General features: G+C 51.3%; 1 long non-coding RNA gene across 2 annotated transcripts in view; it reads left to right on the forward strand.

Annotated features, from left to right (window-relative positions):
• The first annotated feature begins 15,527 nt into the window (after positions 1-15,527).
• LOC121036432 (uncharacterized) overlaps positions 15,528-19,134 on the forward strand; it is an 8,357-nt gene continuing 4,750 nt past the window's right edge. The window contains exons 1-2 of one of the 2 annotated variants that reach the window (XR_005793350.1): positions 15,528-15,606; positions 16,979-18,335. This is a non-coding gene — a long non-coding RNA (uncharacterized LOC121036432). Of the gene's footprint in view, positions 15,607-16,978; positions 18,336-18,689; positions 18,981-19,134 lie in introns of those variants that run through there. The other variant, XR_005793351.1, reaches the window with a different exon arrangement.

Raw genomic sequence — 19,134 nt, forward strand, 5'->3', positions numbered from 1 at the left:
GGGGTGGGTATCCTCTCCCAACCCCCGCCTTCCCCCCCCCCCCCGACCCCCCGGGCCTTGAAGTGGGGCTTCAGGTACAAGTTTGAGAAGTGCGGTCTGGCACCCTGAGTCTAGGCTCTGCGGCCTCTCATAGGAGCCTTCTGTCATCCGGGTCCCCCTTCTGTCTCCCTGCCCCACACGCTCTCTCTGCCCCAGGGCCAGTCCACCACCACCCGCTCACAGTCTCCCGCCTCTCAGTGCCCTCTGCCAGTCAAGATCCTTGCCAATCAATCCTTCCACGGATTCAGCTCTGCCACCCCCTGCCCTGCCCTCTGAACACCCACCCCCCCCACCTTGGTCCGGGACACTAGCCAGACCTGCTTCCCACGTGCAGCCGAGCCCCTGGAGACAGACACCACAAGTGCACCCGGGCCTCGGCGCCCCTTAAACACAAGCACTGGCACCAAGGGCTTCATCAGTCTGTAGCTAGTTTGGGTGGTATATGGTGTAATTTACGAACAAAACTATTCCGTCTCTCATTAATCATGTAAGTACCTGTTGCGTTATACTCCACACATATTCATATTTCTTTTAGTATAAAAATAATGTATGGGGCACCTGGGTGGCTCGGTCGGACTCATGATTTTTGGCTCAGGTCATGATCCCAGGGTCCGAGATGAGCACGGAGCCGGCTTGGGACTCTCTCTTTCTCTCTCTCTGCCCCTCCCCTGCTCTCTCTCTCTCTTTCTCTCCTTCTCTCTCTCTCTCAAAAAAAAAAAAAATGTTTCTGCCTCTCCCTCTGCCTAACCCTTCAAGTACAATTGAAATTCCAGGTTTCTTCAGACCGGGCTACTCTGTCCCCAAGGAGGGGCGCTGTAAAAAATAGTTTGGCAAGTCAGGTGAGGGGTGCAGGGAGAGGTAGACATCCCTGAGGGTTCATTTGCTGCTAAGGAGTTTCTCTTTATCTATTGATTGACTTAACTTTATTATTATTTTATTTAAAAAAATTTTTTTAATGTTTATTTATTTTTGAGACAGAGACAGAGCATGAACGGGGGAGGGGCAGAGAGAGAGGGAGACACAGAATCTGAAGCAGACTCCAGGCTCTGAGCCATCAGCCCAGAACCTGACTCGGGGCTTGAACGCACAGACGGTGAGATCATGACCTGAGCCAAAGTTGGACACTTAACCGACTGAACCACCCAGGCGCCCGGATTGGCTTAACTTTAAAAAATGCATATGGTGGGGCACCTGGGTGGCTCAGATGGTTAAGCGCCCGACTGTGGCTCAGGTCATGATCTCTCGATTCGTGAGTTCGAGCCCCACGTCAGGCTCTGTGCTGACAGCTCAGAGCCTGGAATCTGCTTTGGATTCTGTATCTCCCTCTCTCTCTGCCCGTCCCCTACTCATGCTCTGTCTCTCAAAAATGAGTAAATGTTTTTAAAAATGCATATGGTTAAAAACTTCTAGCAGTACAAAACGGTAGAGCATGAAAAGTAACCCTTCCGTCTGTGACCCCCACACCCCAAGCCCTGTCCCAGGGGCAGTCACTCTTTTTTTTTAAATGTTTATTTATGTTTGAGAGAGAGAGAGAGAGAGAGAGAGAGAGCACGAGAGGGGAAGGGAAAACACAGAATCCAAAGCAGGCTCCAGGCTCTGAGCTGTCAGCACAGAGCCCGACGTGGGGCTCGAACTCATGAACCATGAGATCATGACCTGAGCTGAAGTCGGACACTTAACTGACTGAGCCACCCCGGTGCCCCGAGGGGCAGCCACTCTTACTCATCCCTTACATACCAATCCGGGCATTGCTAATGAACAGTCCGTGGCTGGTAGCCAAAAGTAATGACCGATGGAAGGTAAACTGAGGCATGGTGAAACCCAGCCCCCAGCAACGCACTTCCGAGGGTTGAAGCAGCTTCCGTGCGGCAGGGTCAGCTAAGCTGACATTTTTCTTCTTGTCTTTGGTTCAGACCCCCCAAAGTGGAGTTTGCAAAGACTCCACACTCAAGTGGCATTGGGGCATTCAGCCCTATCATGTGGGGCTCTGGGTGTGTGCCCTCCCAGGGACATTTGTTGTCACTGGGATTTCCCAGGTTGGCTGTTGTCTCTCCAGAAAAGTCAGCCAGCCCAAGGGGAGGAGCAGGGCCCAAAGCTACGTTAGGAAGAAAGGCAGGTGGGAGCGGTGCTTACAGCAACGTGAGTGATGACAGTGAGGTTTCGGGGGGCTTTGTCGATCGTCCTCCCTCCTCCTGTGCCTCAGAGGCTCACCTGAGAGGCAGTGTTCTCAGCTACCTTTCCCGTGGGAATTGAGCGCAGCCAACAGAACCCCTGAACTCTGCTGGGCCTCTGCCAGCAACCTTCAAGCCTCCCCCCCCCCAGCCCCCCAGCCCCCCCGCCGATTATAGTGACATGATGTCATTTTTATTGAGGCAAGATTAGATTTTTTTTTTTTTCAGTTTTGCAAAGTGTGGTTCACATGATCTCTAGTACTTTTCCTATTGAGTGAAGACCACAGAGCTGCCAATTCCAATTTTCTTCAGCTTTTATCACTAGAAGAAGCTTAACAGAAAAAAGGCAGGGGGAGGAAGGCTGAGTGAACATATTGCCTTTGGCCCGGGCTGTTGGCGTGAGGGTGGTGGGGGACACCCGCATCGCCCACACCCTTCTGTGTCACTGGTGTAACGGGGAGATGTCAGAAGGCTGGCGTTGGACCCGGCTGCTGGGTAACACACAGCATCTACTCGCCTGCAGGGTTTTCATGCCAGAAAAGGGGAGAGAGGGCCACCTCGGGTCACTCATGGGAGCCAGGAGGGTGTTAGGATCCTGGTCCTTTGGGCGACTATGGGGTAAAACAGACATTACGAAGAACTTTTTCCTCTTACTTCTAATTTTACCAAGTCCCATCTTGGGAGGCCAGATTTCCCATTCATTCATCGGTCCAGCGTGTTGACTGAGCATCTACTATGTGCCTGGCTCTGCCGCAGATATGCCACGAGTAAGGGGAAATACCTTCACTGCTTTTTGAGGAAAATTGAAGAATGCTGATGGGCATGAATCGTCGTTTTTCGGGTGCCAACTCAGCCTTCAAAATGGGTGGCGTGGTGGAAAATCAATCACGGGAAAACCCGGGATTCCCATCACATTTTGGGGGCGGAAAATGGGAGAATGAGGTGTGGAAGAGGAAAGGACGTGCAGAGGAAATAATACATGCCTCCCACTTCACGGGAGTCTTAAAGTAGAGGCAACATTTACGTATTACCACCACTGACCGGCCACGTTCAATTCCTACCAGTGTGTTCCTCCCCACAGCCTGTGAAGAAGTAGGGGGTGGGGGCAAAGTTTACCACAGGTCTATACCACACCCGGCCCCTGGCAGGTGCTCATTCAGGGTTTGTTGAGCAAATGTGGAGTAAACCCCCAGTTCCCAGAGGTCAGACAGGTTCAAAAGTAATCAAGAGGTTGGTCGCAAGTCACTTGGTAGGAAGTGGGAGAGTCAAGACTTGGACTTAGCAGTCTTGAGTTCACACATCGAGGTTCGTTAGCACTCAGTTCTAGAGGCACCGTCTCTGGAGAGTCAACTACTGTCCTTCCTTTGACCGGCAGGAAGGTGACTCTGGAGGCCACCTCCTTGAGGGTTGTGGTGAGTCTTTGGAGTCACGTAAGTGGATGGAGGCCAAGCTGGCTTCAGACGTGGACGGGACACCTCATGAGGAGAATCTACTTCATGGGAAGGTTCTCCTAGGGTTGTTCTTCAGGTGTGGATTTCTAAGTGGTCCCAAACTGGGTGGGAAATACCCTTGTGGAAGTCTACACAGCTTTCCAATTCCCTGTCTCTGTCAATCATGTGGAACAGAAGAAGCTGAGTTCAGAGCAAACTTGTGAGGGAATTTCTCCCCATTTGTGTCTTGTGAACCTTGACTTTTTTCTCCTCCAAGGAGGGAGAGAAGGACCGTGTTGGGAGTGAGGAGAGTCCCAAGTACTTTGAGCCCCTTCCCCTGCCTCCGGGGGAAGAGAGTCAGAGCACATGCCCAGAAGCTGGCTCTGGTTATGTCCCTGCCAAAAAAATGCAGTGTGGGGACAGGGGGAGGCTGTAGGAAAGGAGGGTCTGTCTGGATGAGAAAAGAGATCAGAGCGTGAAAGTTCATCTTTTGGTCTACTCTACGCTAAGAACACGAGACAGTACAGAAAGCTTTGTCCTCGGAGTCGGAGAAGAACCCGGGTTCTAGTCCTGCCTCTTGTAGACTCATGGTGTATGTCCCTCAAGATGGCAGCCATCGCTGCCTCTCGGGCTTCATTTTCCCCATCAGCAGTCTGATGGTTTTCAACCAATGCCTTCGGAGGAGTCTCCTCCCCACGGAGTAAAGAGTCTGAACGTGGGCGGGGGACGCCGAGCTGGAGGGGCTTTGGCGAGCCCTCTGATCCTTCTACCAGAACGACTTGGCTTTCGCTTGTTCATTCGTTTCGCGTCCTCACACGATTTTGTTCAAAGAAAGCGTTCCGGCGCGTTTTGTGTTTCAGCTTGGAAACCCCCAACTTGGAGGCGTTCGAAAACCCTGTCCAGCACTAGAATCTTATGATTCTTCCCGTATGCCTCCCTAACTTTTGGACTCTGCCTCTTCTACCTTGTAGCACGTTATGTGTCAACTACTTGTATCCTTGTTTCCCTCTTTCCGAAGGCTCCTCGCAAGCCAATTCCACAAATGATTATGAGCGTGTGGGGCCTGTTGCAAAGGTTGCCTGGGACAGGGTACCCGGCCCTCAAACTGCTTACACTGCAGTGGAGTGGGCTGGAGATAGTTGAATAAAATATCACAATACTACACTGTGCCTTACTTCTAATATTCTTTCCCGGGAATGGGGGGCCTTGTCGTATGTCTCTCAACCGTAGCCAGCATGTGTAGGACACTTAGTAGGTGTCTTGTAACTATTTGCTAAAAGGACTGATGGACGAATGGCTCGCCCCCTCCTCGGGAGGAATCACAGATGTCCCCGTAGTGAGGGCCTTCCCAGGACTGACCGGAGCTATGCGGCCGCTGTGAGCTCTGTGTGCTCCTTGGAGGCGCTGAGCTGGCGACAGCTCTCGGGGGTCAGCCCGTGTTATGGGTCACACTGTGTCCCCTTAAAAAAGATGTTGAAGTCCTAACCCCCGCTACTTCAGAATGTGACTTTATTTGGAAATAGGGGTTGTTAGAGGTTTGTGAAGGGTTGTCGCAGGTGTCATTAAGCCAAAAGGAGCTCGTGCTGGATGGGGTGGGGAGGGCCCTTCATCCAGTGTGACTGGTGGCCTTGTAAGAAGAGGAGAAGACACACAGACGTGCAGGGAGAAGACGGCCACGTGACAATGGAGGCAGAGATGGAAATGATGCGCGAAGAAGCCAGGAATGCGAAGGAATGCCAAGCAAGCTCCGGAAGCTGGGAGAGGCAAGCCAGGGTTCTCCCCTATAGGTTTCAGAGAGAGCAGGACTCCGCTGGCTCCTGGATTTCAGACTTTCCGCCTCCAGAGCTGCGAGACAATAAATGTCTGTTGTCTTAAGCGACCAGTTTGTGGTCCTTTGTTATGGTAGCCCCAGAAAATGAATAACATCACCCTACCCCCCCTCCCCAATATTATGCTTAAAAGGAAAATCGATGGCCTCTTTTTCCTTTGCCCTCTATGAAGCGTTCACGGGAAAATAGGTGTGGCTTGCATTTACTGTTTTGAAGAATTAATTACAGTCGCTTATCAAAATACTTCGTGTATTTAAAGCTCTAAAGGCTTTGCATATTGGGTCATGTGTGTGCGTATACGGGGCTGTCAAATAAACAGATCAAAAAAGCAAATGGCTTCCCTCCAAACAAAGCGAAAAGCTCCACCCCCAGCCCTCATCTTTTCGAAGGCACTTTTGCTGAGAATTGGCTGCTTCGGCTCGACGTGAGAACTTGAACACTAGTTTGGTCTGGGGATGAGTTTCACTTTCCTCTCCAGGCAGGGCTGTCTGGATGGGGAGTCACTTGTTCACTCCTCCGCAGAAATGATACCACTTGCCTCTGCATGTTTTCCTTCAGTTTTGTTTCGTTGACCATCTTCCTGGGCGCAGGTTGCCAGTTCTGGCTTCTCCTCAGGAGGCACCCGAGGCACCCGAGGCCTCCTGAGGAGATTCGGGAATCTACAGGACCCCCCCCCCCTCACTTTTAACTGGCAGGGCATTGAATGTCAGGGCTAAAAAAACAGAGCTGCCCACCTGTGGGGCCAAATGACCTCACAGCCCCAGCGGATCCCCTGGTGTGGGCTGGCATCTGTCAGCGACACCCTCATCCCAAGCCCCACCTACATCACACTCTTCTAAGCACCTAACCTGATTATTGTCACTGTGCTCAGGTGAATGTCAGCAGCTTAAGGTTCTGATTAAGCCTAGGGCAGTCTTGCATGGGCGAGGGGGGGGGGTGTCTTTTTTTCAGCCTTAAGAACTGAAGATGTGAATAGAAGGAATGCACAGCATTTTGTATTTTAATTCAAAATTCACCATTAACCTCCCAACCTGGGTTTCCAGCCCTAGTAGGTGTGGAGAAGCCCGCCCCACCACCTCCCACCCCCCCACCCCTTCCCCACATCTGACTTGGCTGGCCCGGGCTTTCCTGCAGGAAAGGGAGGGTTCTGGTGCCATTTTTCCAGCATAGGTACCATAGTAGCAACACTATGGGAATCTTTGCTCCTCGCATCTTTGGTGTGGAAAACAGTTTTTGCTGCGTTTCAGTGGATGACCAGGGGACCTCCCTTAGGTTGTCTCTGTGGAACCACTTTTCAACACTGCCCCTGGCTTCCCAGGCAATGTCTCTGAGAGATGACCACAAAGATGAGGAGAACCAGGGATGATCTCCAAGAGGTGGAAGAACTGGGGAAACTGAAGGGGAGGCAATTATTCTGCGGCGATGTTCCATTCATGAGTTTGTTCACTCATGCATCCACTTATTCATTCATTGATTCGACAGGCGAGTGTCAGCTATAGACCATGCAAGGTGTGATGTGTTGGGGAGATAAAGACAGTGTCATGCATAGTTCAGTGATGCCGGTGTGTGACTTGTGCCTGAGGAGATGTCCGTCCAGGGGGCTGAGAAAGTTCTGGAGAAGAAGAGAGATCAGCCAGTGGCCTGAAGAAGGGGGGCTGGACATCAGAATTACCTGGAGGAGTTTGCTAACATGCAGATTCCAGACTCTCGCCCCAGACCTACGGAGCCAGAGTCTCTGCAACGGGCCCCCGGAATCTGCAAGTCGATTTTTACGTACTAAGTTGGAGAATGTCTGCTCTAGGATATATCGGACTAGTACATCAAACGGGATGGCTCCTGTGAGATCTGGAGCCGGGGTATGTACAAGCCAGTAAGTCTGGCGTTGGGAGAGAAGCCCAGAGCTCCATGTACTTGTAAATTCATTCATAACTGAGACCTAGCGTTGACCAAAGGACAGCCTGTGACGTCTTTTTGCAACATGCAAGGAGAGAGTCTCAGTGTACCATAACTGATTTTGTCTCAAAATGTTTGAACATCTGCCTTTTTTTGATTTCTCTCCCTGTCTTTCCTGAGGACACTGTTTGTATAAGGAGATCGGAAGGCACACGACCATTCCGAGGGGACTGCTGGGGTGAACGGTTTCCGTTGCCTGTTGCTGGGCTGCCTGCTTGAGGAGGACTGACACTCCCTTCTGGGGCTCCTTTTGTGGAGCACCTGTTAGGGCTCTCGCTTAAGTGTCCGGGTAATCTTCAGCCCAGGAGAGAGAGCCCCATCGGTTCATGACGGCTCTCCTTAGCGCTCCATAAAAACCAGGGGAAAGGGCAGTGAAGGGGCAGGCTGAACACCACTACACGTAATGTGCCATTTGGCTCAGTGAGTAGTCACTGCTGGTGGGGATCTCAGCTGAACGCTGGGTTCCCTGTCCATCCACTTATTTCTTCAACAGAAATCTATGGAGTCCCTTCCATGGCACTGCGTGAATTGTAGGAGCTTTGGGTGAACGAGAACAATGCAGCCCCTGGCCTCATGGCATTCCTGATCTGTATGACAAGAGAACCGAGTCAACGGTGGATTATAGGGGAGTGTGGAGAGTTCCCTTGACTGTCCCTGAGAGATGGTGACCTGAGCCAAAGTCGGACGCTCAACCAACTGAGCCACCCAGGCACCCCTATTTTTATTTATTTTGAGAGACAGATAGAGAACAAACAGGGGAGGGGCAGAAAGCGAGGGAGAGAGAATCCTAAGCAGGCTCTGCACTGTCAGCACAGTGCCAGACATGGGGCTTGAACTCACGAACCGTGCGATCCCGACCTGAGCCAAAATCAAGAGCCAGATGCTTAACTGACTGAGCCACCCAGGCATCCCTGAGCATATAACTTTTTAAACACTTATTTTCCTGAAGATAAATTCCCCAAAGTAGACTTGCTAGTTATAGGGAGAAGAGCATTATTAAGACTCTCAATACTTATTGCCAAATTGTTTATCGAAGGGTCATGCCAGTTTTCATTTCCATAGTATGTGGGAATAAATGAGTTTAATTCTAAATTATGTGCTATTTGTCTCTTGCCCAAAACGTGATTAAGAATGAATTCAACCCCATCCTTGTATCTGATGGAGTCAACACAAAGAAATAGGTTTGAATTACATTAGTTTCATTCCTTCACTTTGAACTCTAAGTCAGACGTGACTTTAGCTCTTCTTATGTGTCATTACAAAACAAAAAAGGTGCTTTTTGCATCACCTGCTAAACCATCATTGAGAACCCCAACCACTGGGCTACTCAAGGTCCCTTGTATCAGGATATATTAACTCTTTTCACTTCAGCCTTGTTTCCATTTTTTTAATTATTATTTATTTATTTATTTATTTTGAACGTTTATTTATTTTTGGGACAGAGAGAGACAGAGCATGAACGGGGGAGGGGCAGAGAGAGAGGGAGACACAGAATCGGAAACAGGCTCCAGGCTCTGAGCCATCAGCCCAGAGCCTGACGCCGGGCTCGAACTCCCGGACCGCGAGATCGTGACCTGGCTGAAGTCGGACGCAAAACCGACTGCGCCACCCAGGCGCCCCTCCGTTTTTTTTTTTTTTAATCAAATGATGATAGTCCACATCCGTGCTTGTGGGAAGTAAAGCCCTCCAAAGCCATCTCTTCCCCTCTTTCGGGGAGCTGGAGAGTGGGCTCCGGGACCACTAGCCAAATGCACATCAAGTATCAGCGTAACTGATGAGGAGGTAAGCTTTCAAACTGCAGGTTCTCTTTTAACCCCTGTATCGGGGAGTGAGGTGGGACCCCCTCCCTCTTCCCTGCGCTTGACTTTGGGGCTTGCATATTCTGCCAAGCAGACCCCGAGTCCGCGTAGTTAAGCTGCTATAAGGAAAGCTGGTGGGCTTGTCGCTAGAAAGCCGGGAGAGTGGTAGCAATAGGAGAAGGGCGACCGTCCTGCTTGGTGGGCAGTGAGGGGTGAATCCCTATGCTGGGGGCCAACGACAGGAATCTGGGAGGGGGCAGAGAACAGGAGCCTGTTCTGCGCGATGAGACCAAGGAGCAAAAGGCAGGGACTGCATCACCGTGCCCCCGATTCCGTGGCTACCTCCTGGTGGTCCTCACCAATCTCATTAGTTACTCTCTTCCCCAGGGGAAGAGAGACGGGAAGGTTCTGCTCCAACCCTCCCTTTGTGTGGGCTGCAGTGTACAAGTCCCTCCTCCATAGAAAGGAGGAGGAGAGAAAACGAGGTTTACCCCTGGGGTGCTTAACTGCAGTAGCCAGCTAACCTGGATGTCTAACATAATTGTCCCTTTCTTCCCCCAGGGATCTTTCTGAATTTTCCCTCCATTTGTTTCTTGAGCTTTGCTATTGTAAGTGTGTTTGTTTTTTAATTGTAAGCAACCTAAATTTCTGTATTATATTACATACAAGTAAATAACCACCAGCTTGGAGTTCTAAGGCTAACGTGTGTAAGAAATCGTGATCAAATCAAGACACTTTGGGGAGCCTGGGTGGCTCAATCGGTGGGTGTCTGACTTCAGCTCAGGTCACGATCTCACGGTTCGCGGGTTCAAGCCAGCTCAGAGCCTGACGTGTGCTTTGGATTCTGTGTCTCCCTCTCTCTGCTCTGTCCCCGCTCATTCTCTCTCTCTCTAAAATAAATAAACATTAAAAAAATGTTTAAAAAAAAAAAGACACTTTGTGGGCAAGGGCTTAAAAGCTAGGGTCAGCCGCAACTCAAGTTATCAAGATTTCTCTACAGGTGGCAGGGCTCAAGTTGGGTTTGGGTGTAAGAGTTGTGAGGTCACAGGCGGTGTTGAAGGCACGAATAATCATGACTAGATATGAACAATTGACATTCCTTTAGCCCTTTACAGTTTGTAAAGTACTTTAACATCTATTATACCCCTTAATCCTCCCACCAAGCCCATGAGTGGATATTATCATCCCCATTTTGCCCATGGGAAACTAGGCTTAGAGAGTTCCAATGGTAGATCTGGGACATACGTGTCTTCTGGCTCTAAGTTTCGTCTTCACCCCACCCTCTGTCCTCCACACTCTGGGCTACGTGAGGGGACCAATCCAACTAAAAGGGAAGAAGTACTCTAGAGAGCAATGGAAAACTATGGTGTTGAATTAAGGCTGAGCCAGACTGAGGAGGTCCAGTGAAGATTTCATGCAGAGGAAATAGGGAGCCATTGAAGGCTTTTGAGCAGGAGCGTCATAGGATACCAGTGGTAGGATCCACCAGTCTATAACTGGTGTGCACAGGGGCTTGGAAGGTAGAAAGGAGGAATATGGGAGTAGAGAGGCTGCGAGGTGGCTTCTGGAAGAACCCTGGGTCTCCCGATTTATTGTTAGTACCCAGGATGTTGTTGACTTCCTTCTTGGGATTCACCACTGGGCCCTGGAGTTGGAATTAGACACAACGGAACTATCCTGTCCCTTTCATTCACTGTCTTTATTAATGAGCCAGTATCTCTGATGTTTGGCGCATGTGATTTTCGGCATTTCTGTTGTATGTCACCTCAGGGCCCCATCTCTAAGCAACGCTGTGATTAAAACCATGCGCTAACATGATTTAGAGTTGGGGCAAACATCGACTTGACTTTTATTATAGCTAATGAATGTTTACTGAGAACCAACTATGCTCTGGGTGCTGTGCAAAGTCCCTCCGTTGGGGAGACCGGAGGAAGCGGTGGCAGAGAAGCTTGTTCAGGTGCTCCCTGTCTCAGGTGGGAGAGGAGGCGGGGAGGGAGGGTGTGGGGGAGGGGAAGGGGGGGAGGTTAGACAGGGACACAAAGAACGCCAGAGGGGACTACCAAGGCTGGCTCCTTTTCACACCACGAGGACCAGGATTAGGCATGGATCCACCTGCGGCAGTGAATGTCCCACTCTGAGGTTGCCTTTGTCGTCTGATCAAAGGTTGTCTCGGAGCCCCAACAGCCCCAGCCCCAGCGAACTGCTCCTTTCTGCTCTGAGGTGGCCAGCCCTCTGAAACTGGCTTCTCCAGAATATCGGGTTGGGAGTCTGTCTCCCGCCCCTCCTCCCTCAGATCTACTCCCCGGGGCCTGCAGCAGAGAGCCCCACCCTCTAAGGGGAAGTCTGTGCTTCTAGGCGCAACAGGACGCCTGAGTCCAGCGTCACTGTGTGCCCTTGGGCAAGTTTTTTCTTCTCTTTGGTTCCTTCCTCTTTCAGAATCGGAGCGGCTGTAAAGATATGATGGTGATTTACTGCAGAATTGCAATGTACGTGCGTGCGTGCGTGTGACTTGCTGTTTAATAGGGTGCTAAGACAGCAGGGGGGCTGGCCTTTCTGTCCCCCACCCCCACACGTGTGGCTCTCATTACTGTCAGGAGGCCTTAAGTCGGGCCCCATGGAGATGAGAACAGACCCCTTAATTAGGCACCGTTCCCAGAGCGAGAGAGGGACCAGCCTGGGCCTGGCTGCCTGGCGTCGCGGGGAGCCCAGCCTGCAGGGCTGAAGGGGGGTGGGAGGGGGAGGCTGAGGGCCGGGGCATCTGAAGGACTCAGCAGGTTTACACTTCGCTGACCCGATGGATGAATGGGGCCCTGTCCACCCACATGGGGGCCTGGAATCTTCAATTATGGCAATTACATCAACAGGTCGGAAGGGCAGCACTTTCCACTGAAGAGGTTCAGGGCTTAAAAGAAAAATCCTAAAGCCACTGTTTTTTTGTTGTTTCTCTCTCTCTCTCTCTCTCTCTCTCTCTCTCTCTCTCTCTTTTAAAGGGATTGGGTCGATGGAAGAAGACCCCCATCTGCAGTCTAATTGGGCTGTGGGCAGAAAACAAAGATGTGGCACGTTTTGGGGGTAAGATGTGGCTGGCACGTGTTCACCCACCTCTGGACTTCTGGCTCTTGTCTCAGTCGATTTTGTGTTTATAGTTCCCCGTACACGTGCATCTCCCCTGTCGTCTTCCTGAGGGTGGGACCTGGCACCTTCATCTCTGACGCTTCCCAGCATGCAGCGCAGTGGGCCCCAGTCCAGGCTGCACTGAACTGGCATCCAAGGGTGGGATGAGGACTTGGAGGCGTCATGCAGGCTCTCTGACCCTTGGTTTCCCTCTCTAAAAAATGGGCATGATGCTTTCTATCCTTTCTCCTTCCAAACATTTTAAAGCAGACTGGTTCCGGCTACGTACTCAAGCTAACTGGATGTTTTTTTTGTTTGTTTGTTTGTTTTTCTCTCAGCCACCCTGTCAGGTAGGTGAGACTCAAGTGAGTCTCCGGCGGCACTAAGGGCATGGCCGTGACCTGGGAGCCTGCTAGAAATGCAGAATTTTAGGCTTCACCCCAGCCAGGCTGAATCCAAATCTGCATTTTTTACCAAACTCCCCAGGAAATTCGAGTGCACATTAGAGTTTGAGAAGCTCAGGGGCGCCTGGATGGCTCAGTGGGTTAAATGCCCCACTTCAGCTCAGATCATGATCTCGTGGTTCATGGGTTCGAACCCCACGTCGGGCTCTGTACTGACAGCCCAGAGCCTGGAGTCTGCTCTGGAATCTGTGTCTCCCCCTTTCTCTGCCCCTCCCATTCTCATTCTCTGTCTTTCTCTGTGTCTCAAAAATGAGTAAATGTTAAAATAAAAAAAAATAGGGGCGCCTGGGTGGCGCAGTCGGTTAAGCGTCCGACTTCAGCCAGGTCACGATCTCGCGGTCCGTGAGTTCGAGCCCCGCGTCAGGCTCTGAGAGGCTGATGGCTCAGAGCCTGGAGCCTGTTTCCGATTCTGTGTCTCCCTCTCTCTCTGCCCCTCCCCCATTCATGCTCTGTCTCTCTCTGTCCCAAAAATAAATAAACGTTGAAAAAAAAAATTTAAAAAGAAAAAAAAAAAAAATAAAATAAAATTAAAAAAAAAAAAAAAAGTTTGAGAAGCTCAGCTCTAGACTGAAGCTTGCATACAATAAGCATTAGTTGAGTGAGTGGACGAGAGTGAACCTTGTGGCCTTGCCCTCATCTACAAAATGGGGATGATGATATTTGTTCTTTCCTATATGACGGGTGCTGGGAGATCACATAAAGAAATACAGTGGACTCTGGAACAACACGGGTTTGAATCCACTTATACGCAGATTTAAGTAAATATACAGTGTTGCACTGTCAATGTATTTTCTCTTCCTCCTTTCTTTTTTTTTTTTTTTAATTTTTTTTTCACCCTACTGTTGACCAGAAGCCTTATGGGCAACATAGTCGATGTATCGATATTTTGTATGTTATATGTGTTACATACTGTGTTCTTACAATAAAGTAAGCTGAAGGAAAGAAAATGTTACTAAGAAAGGAGGAAGAGGGGCGCCTGGGTGGCGCAGTCGGTTAAGCGTCCGACTTCAGCCAGGTCACGATCTCGTGGTCCGGGAGTTCGAGCCCCGCGTCAGGCTCTGGGCTGATGGCCCAGAGCCTGGAGCCTGCTTCCGATTCTGTGTCTCCCTCTCTCTCTGCTCCTCCCCCGTTCATGCTCTGTCTCTCTCTGTCCCAAAAATAAATAAACGTTGAAAAAAAATTTTTTTTAAATAAAAAAAAAAAGATTTTGGGGAATCAAAAATTATACTCCGATTTTCAACTTTGGGGGGGGGGGTCAGTGCCCCTAAACCCTGCGTTGTTCAAGGGTCAACTGAAGTTTGTAATTATAAAGGTATTTTATCTGGTCACTCACGGGTCCATTCAGTAAACATTTGCCGAGAAGCTACTATAAGGTGGGTTTGGGGTTTGTACAATATCATTCCTGTTTGAGAACAATTTGAAGTATTCTCAAAGTCTGATTTTTTAAATTTTACTTACTTACTTTGAGAGACTGCACGCGCACAAGTGGGAGAGGGGCAGAGGGAGAAGGAGAGAGGATCCCAAGCAGGTTCTGTGCTGTCAGCACAGAGCCCAGTGCGGGGCTCAAACTCTCAAACCCGTGAGATCGTGACCTGAGCCGAAATCAAGAGTTAGACGCTTCACTGACTGAGCCACCCAGGCACCCCCTACAAGCCTGAATTTTACGAGGAATAACTACAACAAAATGAGACGAGTGCTATCAAATAGCTATGCTCAATACAGGAGAGGGTAAGAGTGGGCAACAGTCTATTATGATTGTTGGGTGGGTTAGGAGAGGCTTCGCAGAGGGGGTAGCATGAAGCTTAGGTAGGCATGAGCCAGGTGAAGGAGGAGAGGGTCCTTCTAGATGGAGGCTTTGAGATATGAAAGTGGGGGGGGGGGATTGGGGGTGGCCTTTAGTCTTGAGGTCTAGTGAGAGTGACCAGAGTGAGAGTGTATTTGCAGAGGGTCCCGTGACTTGACTGGTAAGTATGGATGGGGTGGGGATGGGGGGAGTCTTACTGCCTGTTTGGTTTCTTTGGGGCCCATTGTCTGGTTTATTTTAGGTTCCAGTCCTGTGTTGGGGTTATCAGCCTGAAAGTTATTGTCCGGCCTACACTGTTAACTGCCTAAGAGGAAGACATCGTTCTGGGTTTTTTTTTTTTTTTTTTGGTCTGTTTATTTGTTTTTCTTTTTATTCCTCACTTGCTCTAAGAGGTGATGGCTTACTGCCAACACCCATGTTCTACTTCTGAAGATTTTAAAATCTTTTTGTTTTGTAAGTTTTATTTATTTCGAGATGGAGAGAGAGACAGAGAGAGATTGAGCGTCCCAAGCAGGCTCTGCACTGTCAGAGCAGAGCCCAATGCGGGGCTCGAACTCACGAACCATGAGATCATGACCTGAGTTGAAGTCGGTCGCTTAACCTACTGAGCCACCCAAGGGGCCCCTACATCTTAAGATTTTAACATCACGTGGAGTAGTGGGGGATTAGTTAAGGAATGGAAGTAGGCTTCCAGATATATGCGTTTTCTTTTTATGACCCAGTTGGGAGGGCAAGCTGGCACCTATGCTGAGAATTGAGATGTCAGCAGTTTAGGAAATGGCCAAAGCCCTCCTGCAGCACCAGTGACACGTATCACCGCCCTGCTCCCCTGCTGCCACCCCACTGCGTCCACAGCAACAGCAGTCACGGGCTCAGGACGACATATGTGGCTCTCAGCCGCCAGCGGATGACAGAGTAGAGATAGCAGAGACTCTGGTACATACGGAAGAGGCAGCTCTCACCCGAAGCAGTCAACAATGCCGCTGGGCTCTGCCTGCTCACGGTGGGTGAGACCAGAAGTGAGTGGGTGACGCCGTATGGATGCGTGCAGAAGTAGGCACAGAGCAGAGCAGGTACAGGGTGTGGACTGAGCTCTCCTGGGTCAGGAGACTCTCAGCTTTGACATGAGGCTTGACTCTCTTTGCTCGTCCGGACTGGCTGTGTGCGTCTGCGTCGCCCGAATGCGACTCCATGATGGAGGGGGATGGACCCCAGCGCTGGGGGCTCTGGGGGCTCCTCAGTATGGCGGGAGAGTGGCTGGATGCTGGGGCTCCTTTTGCTCAGCTCAGAGGTAAAGGCAGGGACACCGTCTTGCTTGTATGGGACAGTGCCCTTGGGTGCTGAGTTAATATATAACCAAGCTTGCAAGAAGGTTTATCTGTTTGTCTCTGGCAAGGACATTTGGGCAAATGGCTTTCTGCCCCACTGCCTTCGGTATTAGTGTTTATTCTCTTTGGGCAAAGGAAAGAGATGATAGAAGTGTCCCATACCACTGGTCCCTTTTAGTTCTCCGTTGACACATAGGCGGCCGACTTTGTAAGAGGACAACCCTAGGGGGCTGTTGCTATGGGTGGAGCCTCGCCATAAGCTTGGGAAGCAGCACCATGCGGAGAATTTGCCTGAGATGTGCAGCCAGGTAGGACTGGATTCAAATCTGGACTCCTCCACGTATGAATTGTGATATTCGGGAAAGTAATTTACCGCTTCCCGCCTCAGTTTCCCCATCAGTACCACAGGAGTGACCTGCCCTTGCTGGACTGGGGGGAGGGGGAGCAAAGGACACAGTGCAGAGACAGCTGCTGTGCTCGCTGGTTTGCTCCCCATGGGTGTGACCCAGGCCCCACTGGTCTAGAGATGGAGACTCGGAGGGCTTTCGGTTCATGAAAGCCATTTCAGTGTCAGCCGGGGCAAGCAAAGGAACCCAGCGTCAGCCCTGCAGCAGCCAGAAAAGGAAACTGCAGCCAGGAACGCCCCACCCTGCAGGGCCCCTGTGGCCACCACACCTGCCCTCAGACCCACACAGACACCACAGAAGAGGGAGCCCCGCCGCCCTCAAGTTTCCTGGACTCATTCTCGACACCCACTCTCACTCCGCCTGACCTGGCACTTGCTCTCCCAACTCCAGTTGCCCTGCCTTTCTGGGTTTAACCCCTGCCAGTTCCCTGCTCTCGTCTTGAACCCACTCAAAAGTAACTCCGATCAAACACCCATGGCACGACTTTTACGGCCCCTGGTGCACCCGCGGCCCCTGTCAGTGGGGCCGGCAGCTGGGTGCCGCTGAAGAAGCCTCCTCCCTCTTCTGGGTGCTGTGTTGGCTTCCGGGGTGGCATTTCCTCCTTCCCTCTCTATTTCTTTTATTTTTTGTTTTGTTATAGCTGGGGAGGAGCAGTCTTTGAGGAGTTTTTGAGTGAACACGCCATATGCCTGTTTCATCACGAGTGCAAATCAGCAGGAGGAAAAAGGATGTCCTTAAAGTGACGTGAAGCCATCAAAGGAGCTCTCAGGCCCCCCTTCAGAAGGCAGAGGGGAAAAAAAAAACACCTGAGCAAGTTCCTGACATCAACATCTGAATCTTCCTCCTCTGAATGCTGTAGAGATGAAACGTTTCTCTGTCTGCTCTGAGCCTCAGTTTCTTTTTTTGTAAAATGAGGACGATAACGATTCCAGCGTAGGCAACTTCATCGGGTTGCTCTCTGGACCACAGCAGGTACTGGATGTGAAAGTACTTGGTAGGCGACGCAGCCCCATGCACCTGACAGGGGCGGCCCACGTCAGGTCTCAGCCGCATTCTGGGTTGAGGTCTGTGTAGCCTCAACTAGGTCATTCCTGGCTGTGCGAAGCAGCCCCCTGCAACGGCCCCTGAGTTTCCAGGACTGGAAAACAGATGAATTCCACGTGATCCCTTTCCTCAGGCTTTTCTCCCAGATGGGGTGTGCCTTGCGGGTGGTGAGGAAGCTTGAGGAATGCTCAAGGGTCCCTTTACGGGAAGTCTCCAGATGCGATCTCCTGTGGCAAACACCTGACCTGAGGACCCCAACTCCCATCATCGCCCTGTTAGAGGAGGCAGACTGTGGGAGGTCATGTGGTGCTGCATACGTGACATTGCCTCCCCACGCAGGCAGGAAAAAGAAAGTCCTAAAGGGCACATAGTTATTATTCTGATTTCATAGACGAAGAAACCGAGGATAAGAAGGGTTAAGCTCCTCCTTCACATTTGCACGGCTAGTAAGAGGGAGATGTGGCATTTGAACTTGGGGCAGCCTGACTGCAAAGCCTTGCCTGGTTCCTTTATATCACCACGTGTGATACAATGGTTGTCACGTGTGTAATAATGCTTGTCTCACAAGATGGAAAACTGCAGAGGGTCCGTGAAAGAAGGACGGATAATGTGCCGTGCAGTTTTAGAGGAGGGAGGGATCACTTCTGGTCAGAGAAATCCAGGAAACCTTCATTGAGGAGGTGGCTTTTGCCTCCAGGTCTTGAATAGGCCAGATTTGGACATTCAGAGATGTCTATTCTTCCCGTCAGTTGTCCCTTCTGCGGGCTGTGTGGCTGGCTTCCCACATCTGGTGAATCTTCGCAAAATCCATTTAGTCCCCAGCCTCATCCTCGTTCTCACTGTCCCCGCACAAGAGAAGTCCCGGAATACTGGGAACGGGAGAGGAAGTCACTCCGAACTGGGTTCGACTAAAGAACCTTCCTGGAACAGGCCCTGGGGAGAGGTTTGATGCGGTGGGTCAATTAAGAACCGGATTTTATTGCAGATTTATTGCAGCCTTCCTTCCTTCCTTCCTCCCTCCCTCGTGTCCTGAGTGCCTGCTCTCTGCCTAGGGCAGTGCTGAGTGCTGGGGACGGGGAGGTGGGGGCCCACTCTGACACAGTTTTTGGCCCCCGGGGAGTCTCAGTGTTTAATGATGGGAGGGATAAGGTTGCAGGGCCCCAGGGTCTCAGTGTTTGCCTAGAAATTCAAGAAGCCCCCAGGGTGGGGCAGGGTGACCCCGTTGAGGGGTGTGGGTAACTAGAGTAAAAGAAAATAAGCTGGCCATACAGAGCAGGGGGGGGGGGGGGCGGGCCGCGGGAGTTTGGGGGAGGGGCGGACGCGGAGGGGAGAAGCTTGCAGGGCAGCCAGAGGGGGAGGCCCGGGCCTGCTGCTGAGAGGGCTGAATGAGTCAGGAGCCGGGCAGCTGGCTCACCCAGAGGCCGCCCCACCGCACCTGGCCTTGCCCACAGCTGTGCTCCAGCGAGCGGCCCACGCCAGCAGCCAGCTTTCATCAGGGCAGCCAGAGCAGAACTTGGCTGCTTCACTGATTGTCTTCTGCCTCTCGCCGCCCACTCGGGGAGAGCTTGTAGAACGCGGCCTGTATCAGAGACGATTGGGTAAACCAAGGATGAGAGACGCTGCACGACGTCCTTGCACCCGCTTCCTTCCCAGATGCAGGGGCCTCCAGCACAGGGCCTGAAGTTTCTCCGCCGACGTGTGCCCTTCAGCCGGCTCCGGGTCCTGCCCAGCGGCACCATGGCGGGGGGGGGG

Source organism: Herpailurus yagouaroundi, unplaced genomic scaffold, assembly GCF_014898765.1.
Source record: "Herpailurus yagouaroundi ecotype Mexico unplaced genomic scaffold, PumYag 162, whole genome shotgun sequence".
Taxonomy (NCBI): Eukaryota; Metazoa; Chordata; class Mammalia; order Carnivora; family Felidae; genus Herpailurus; species Herpailurus yagouaroundi.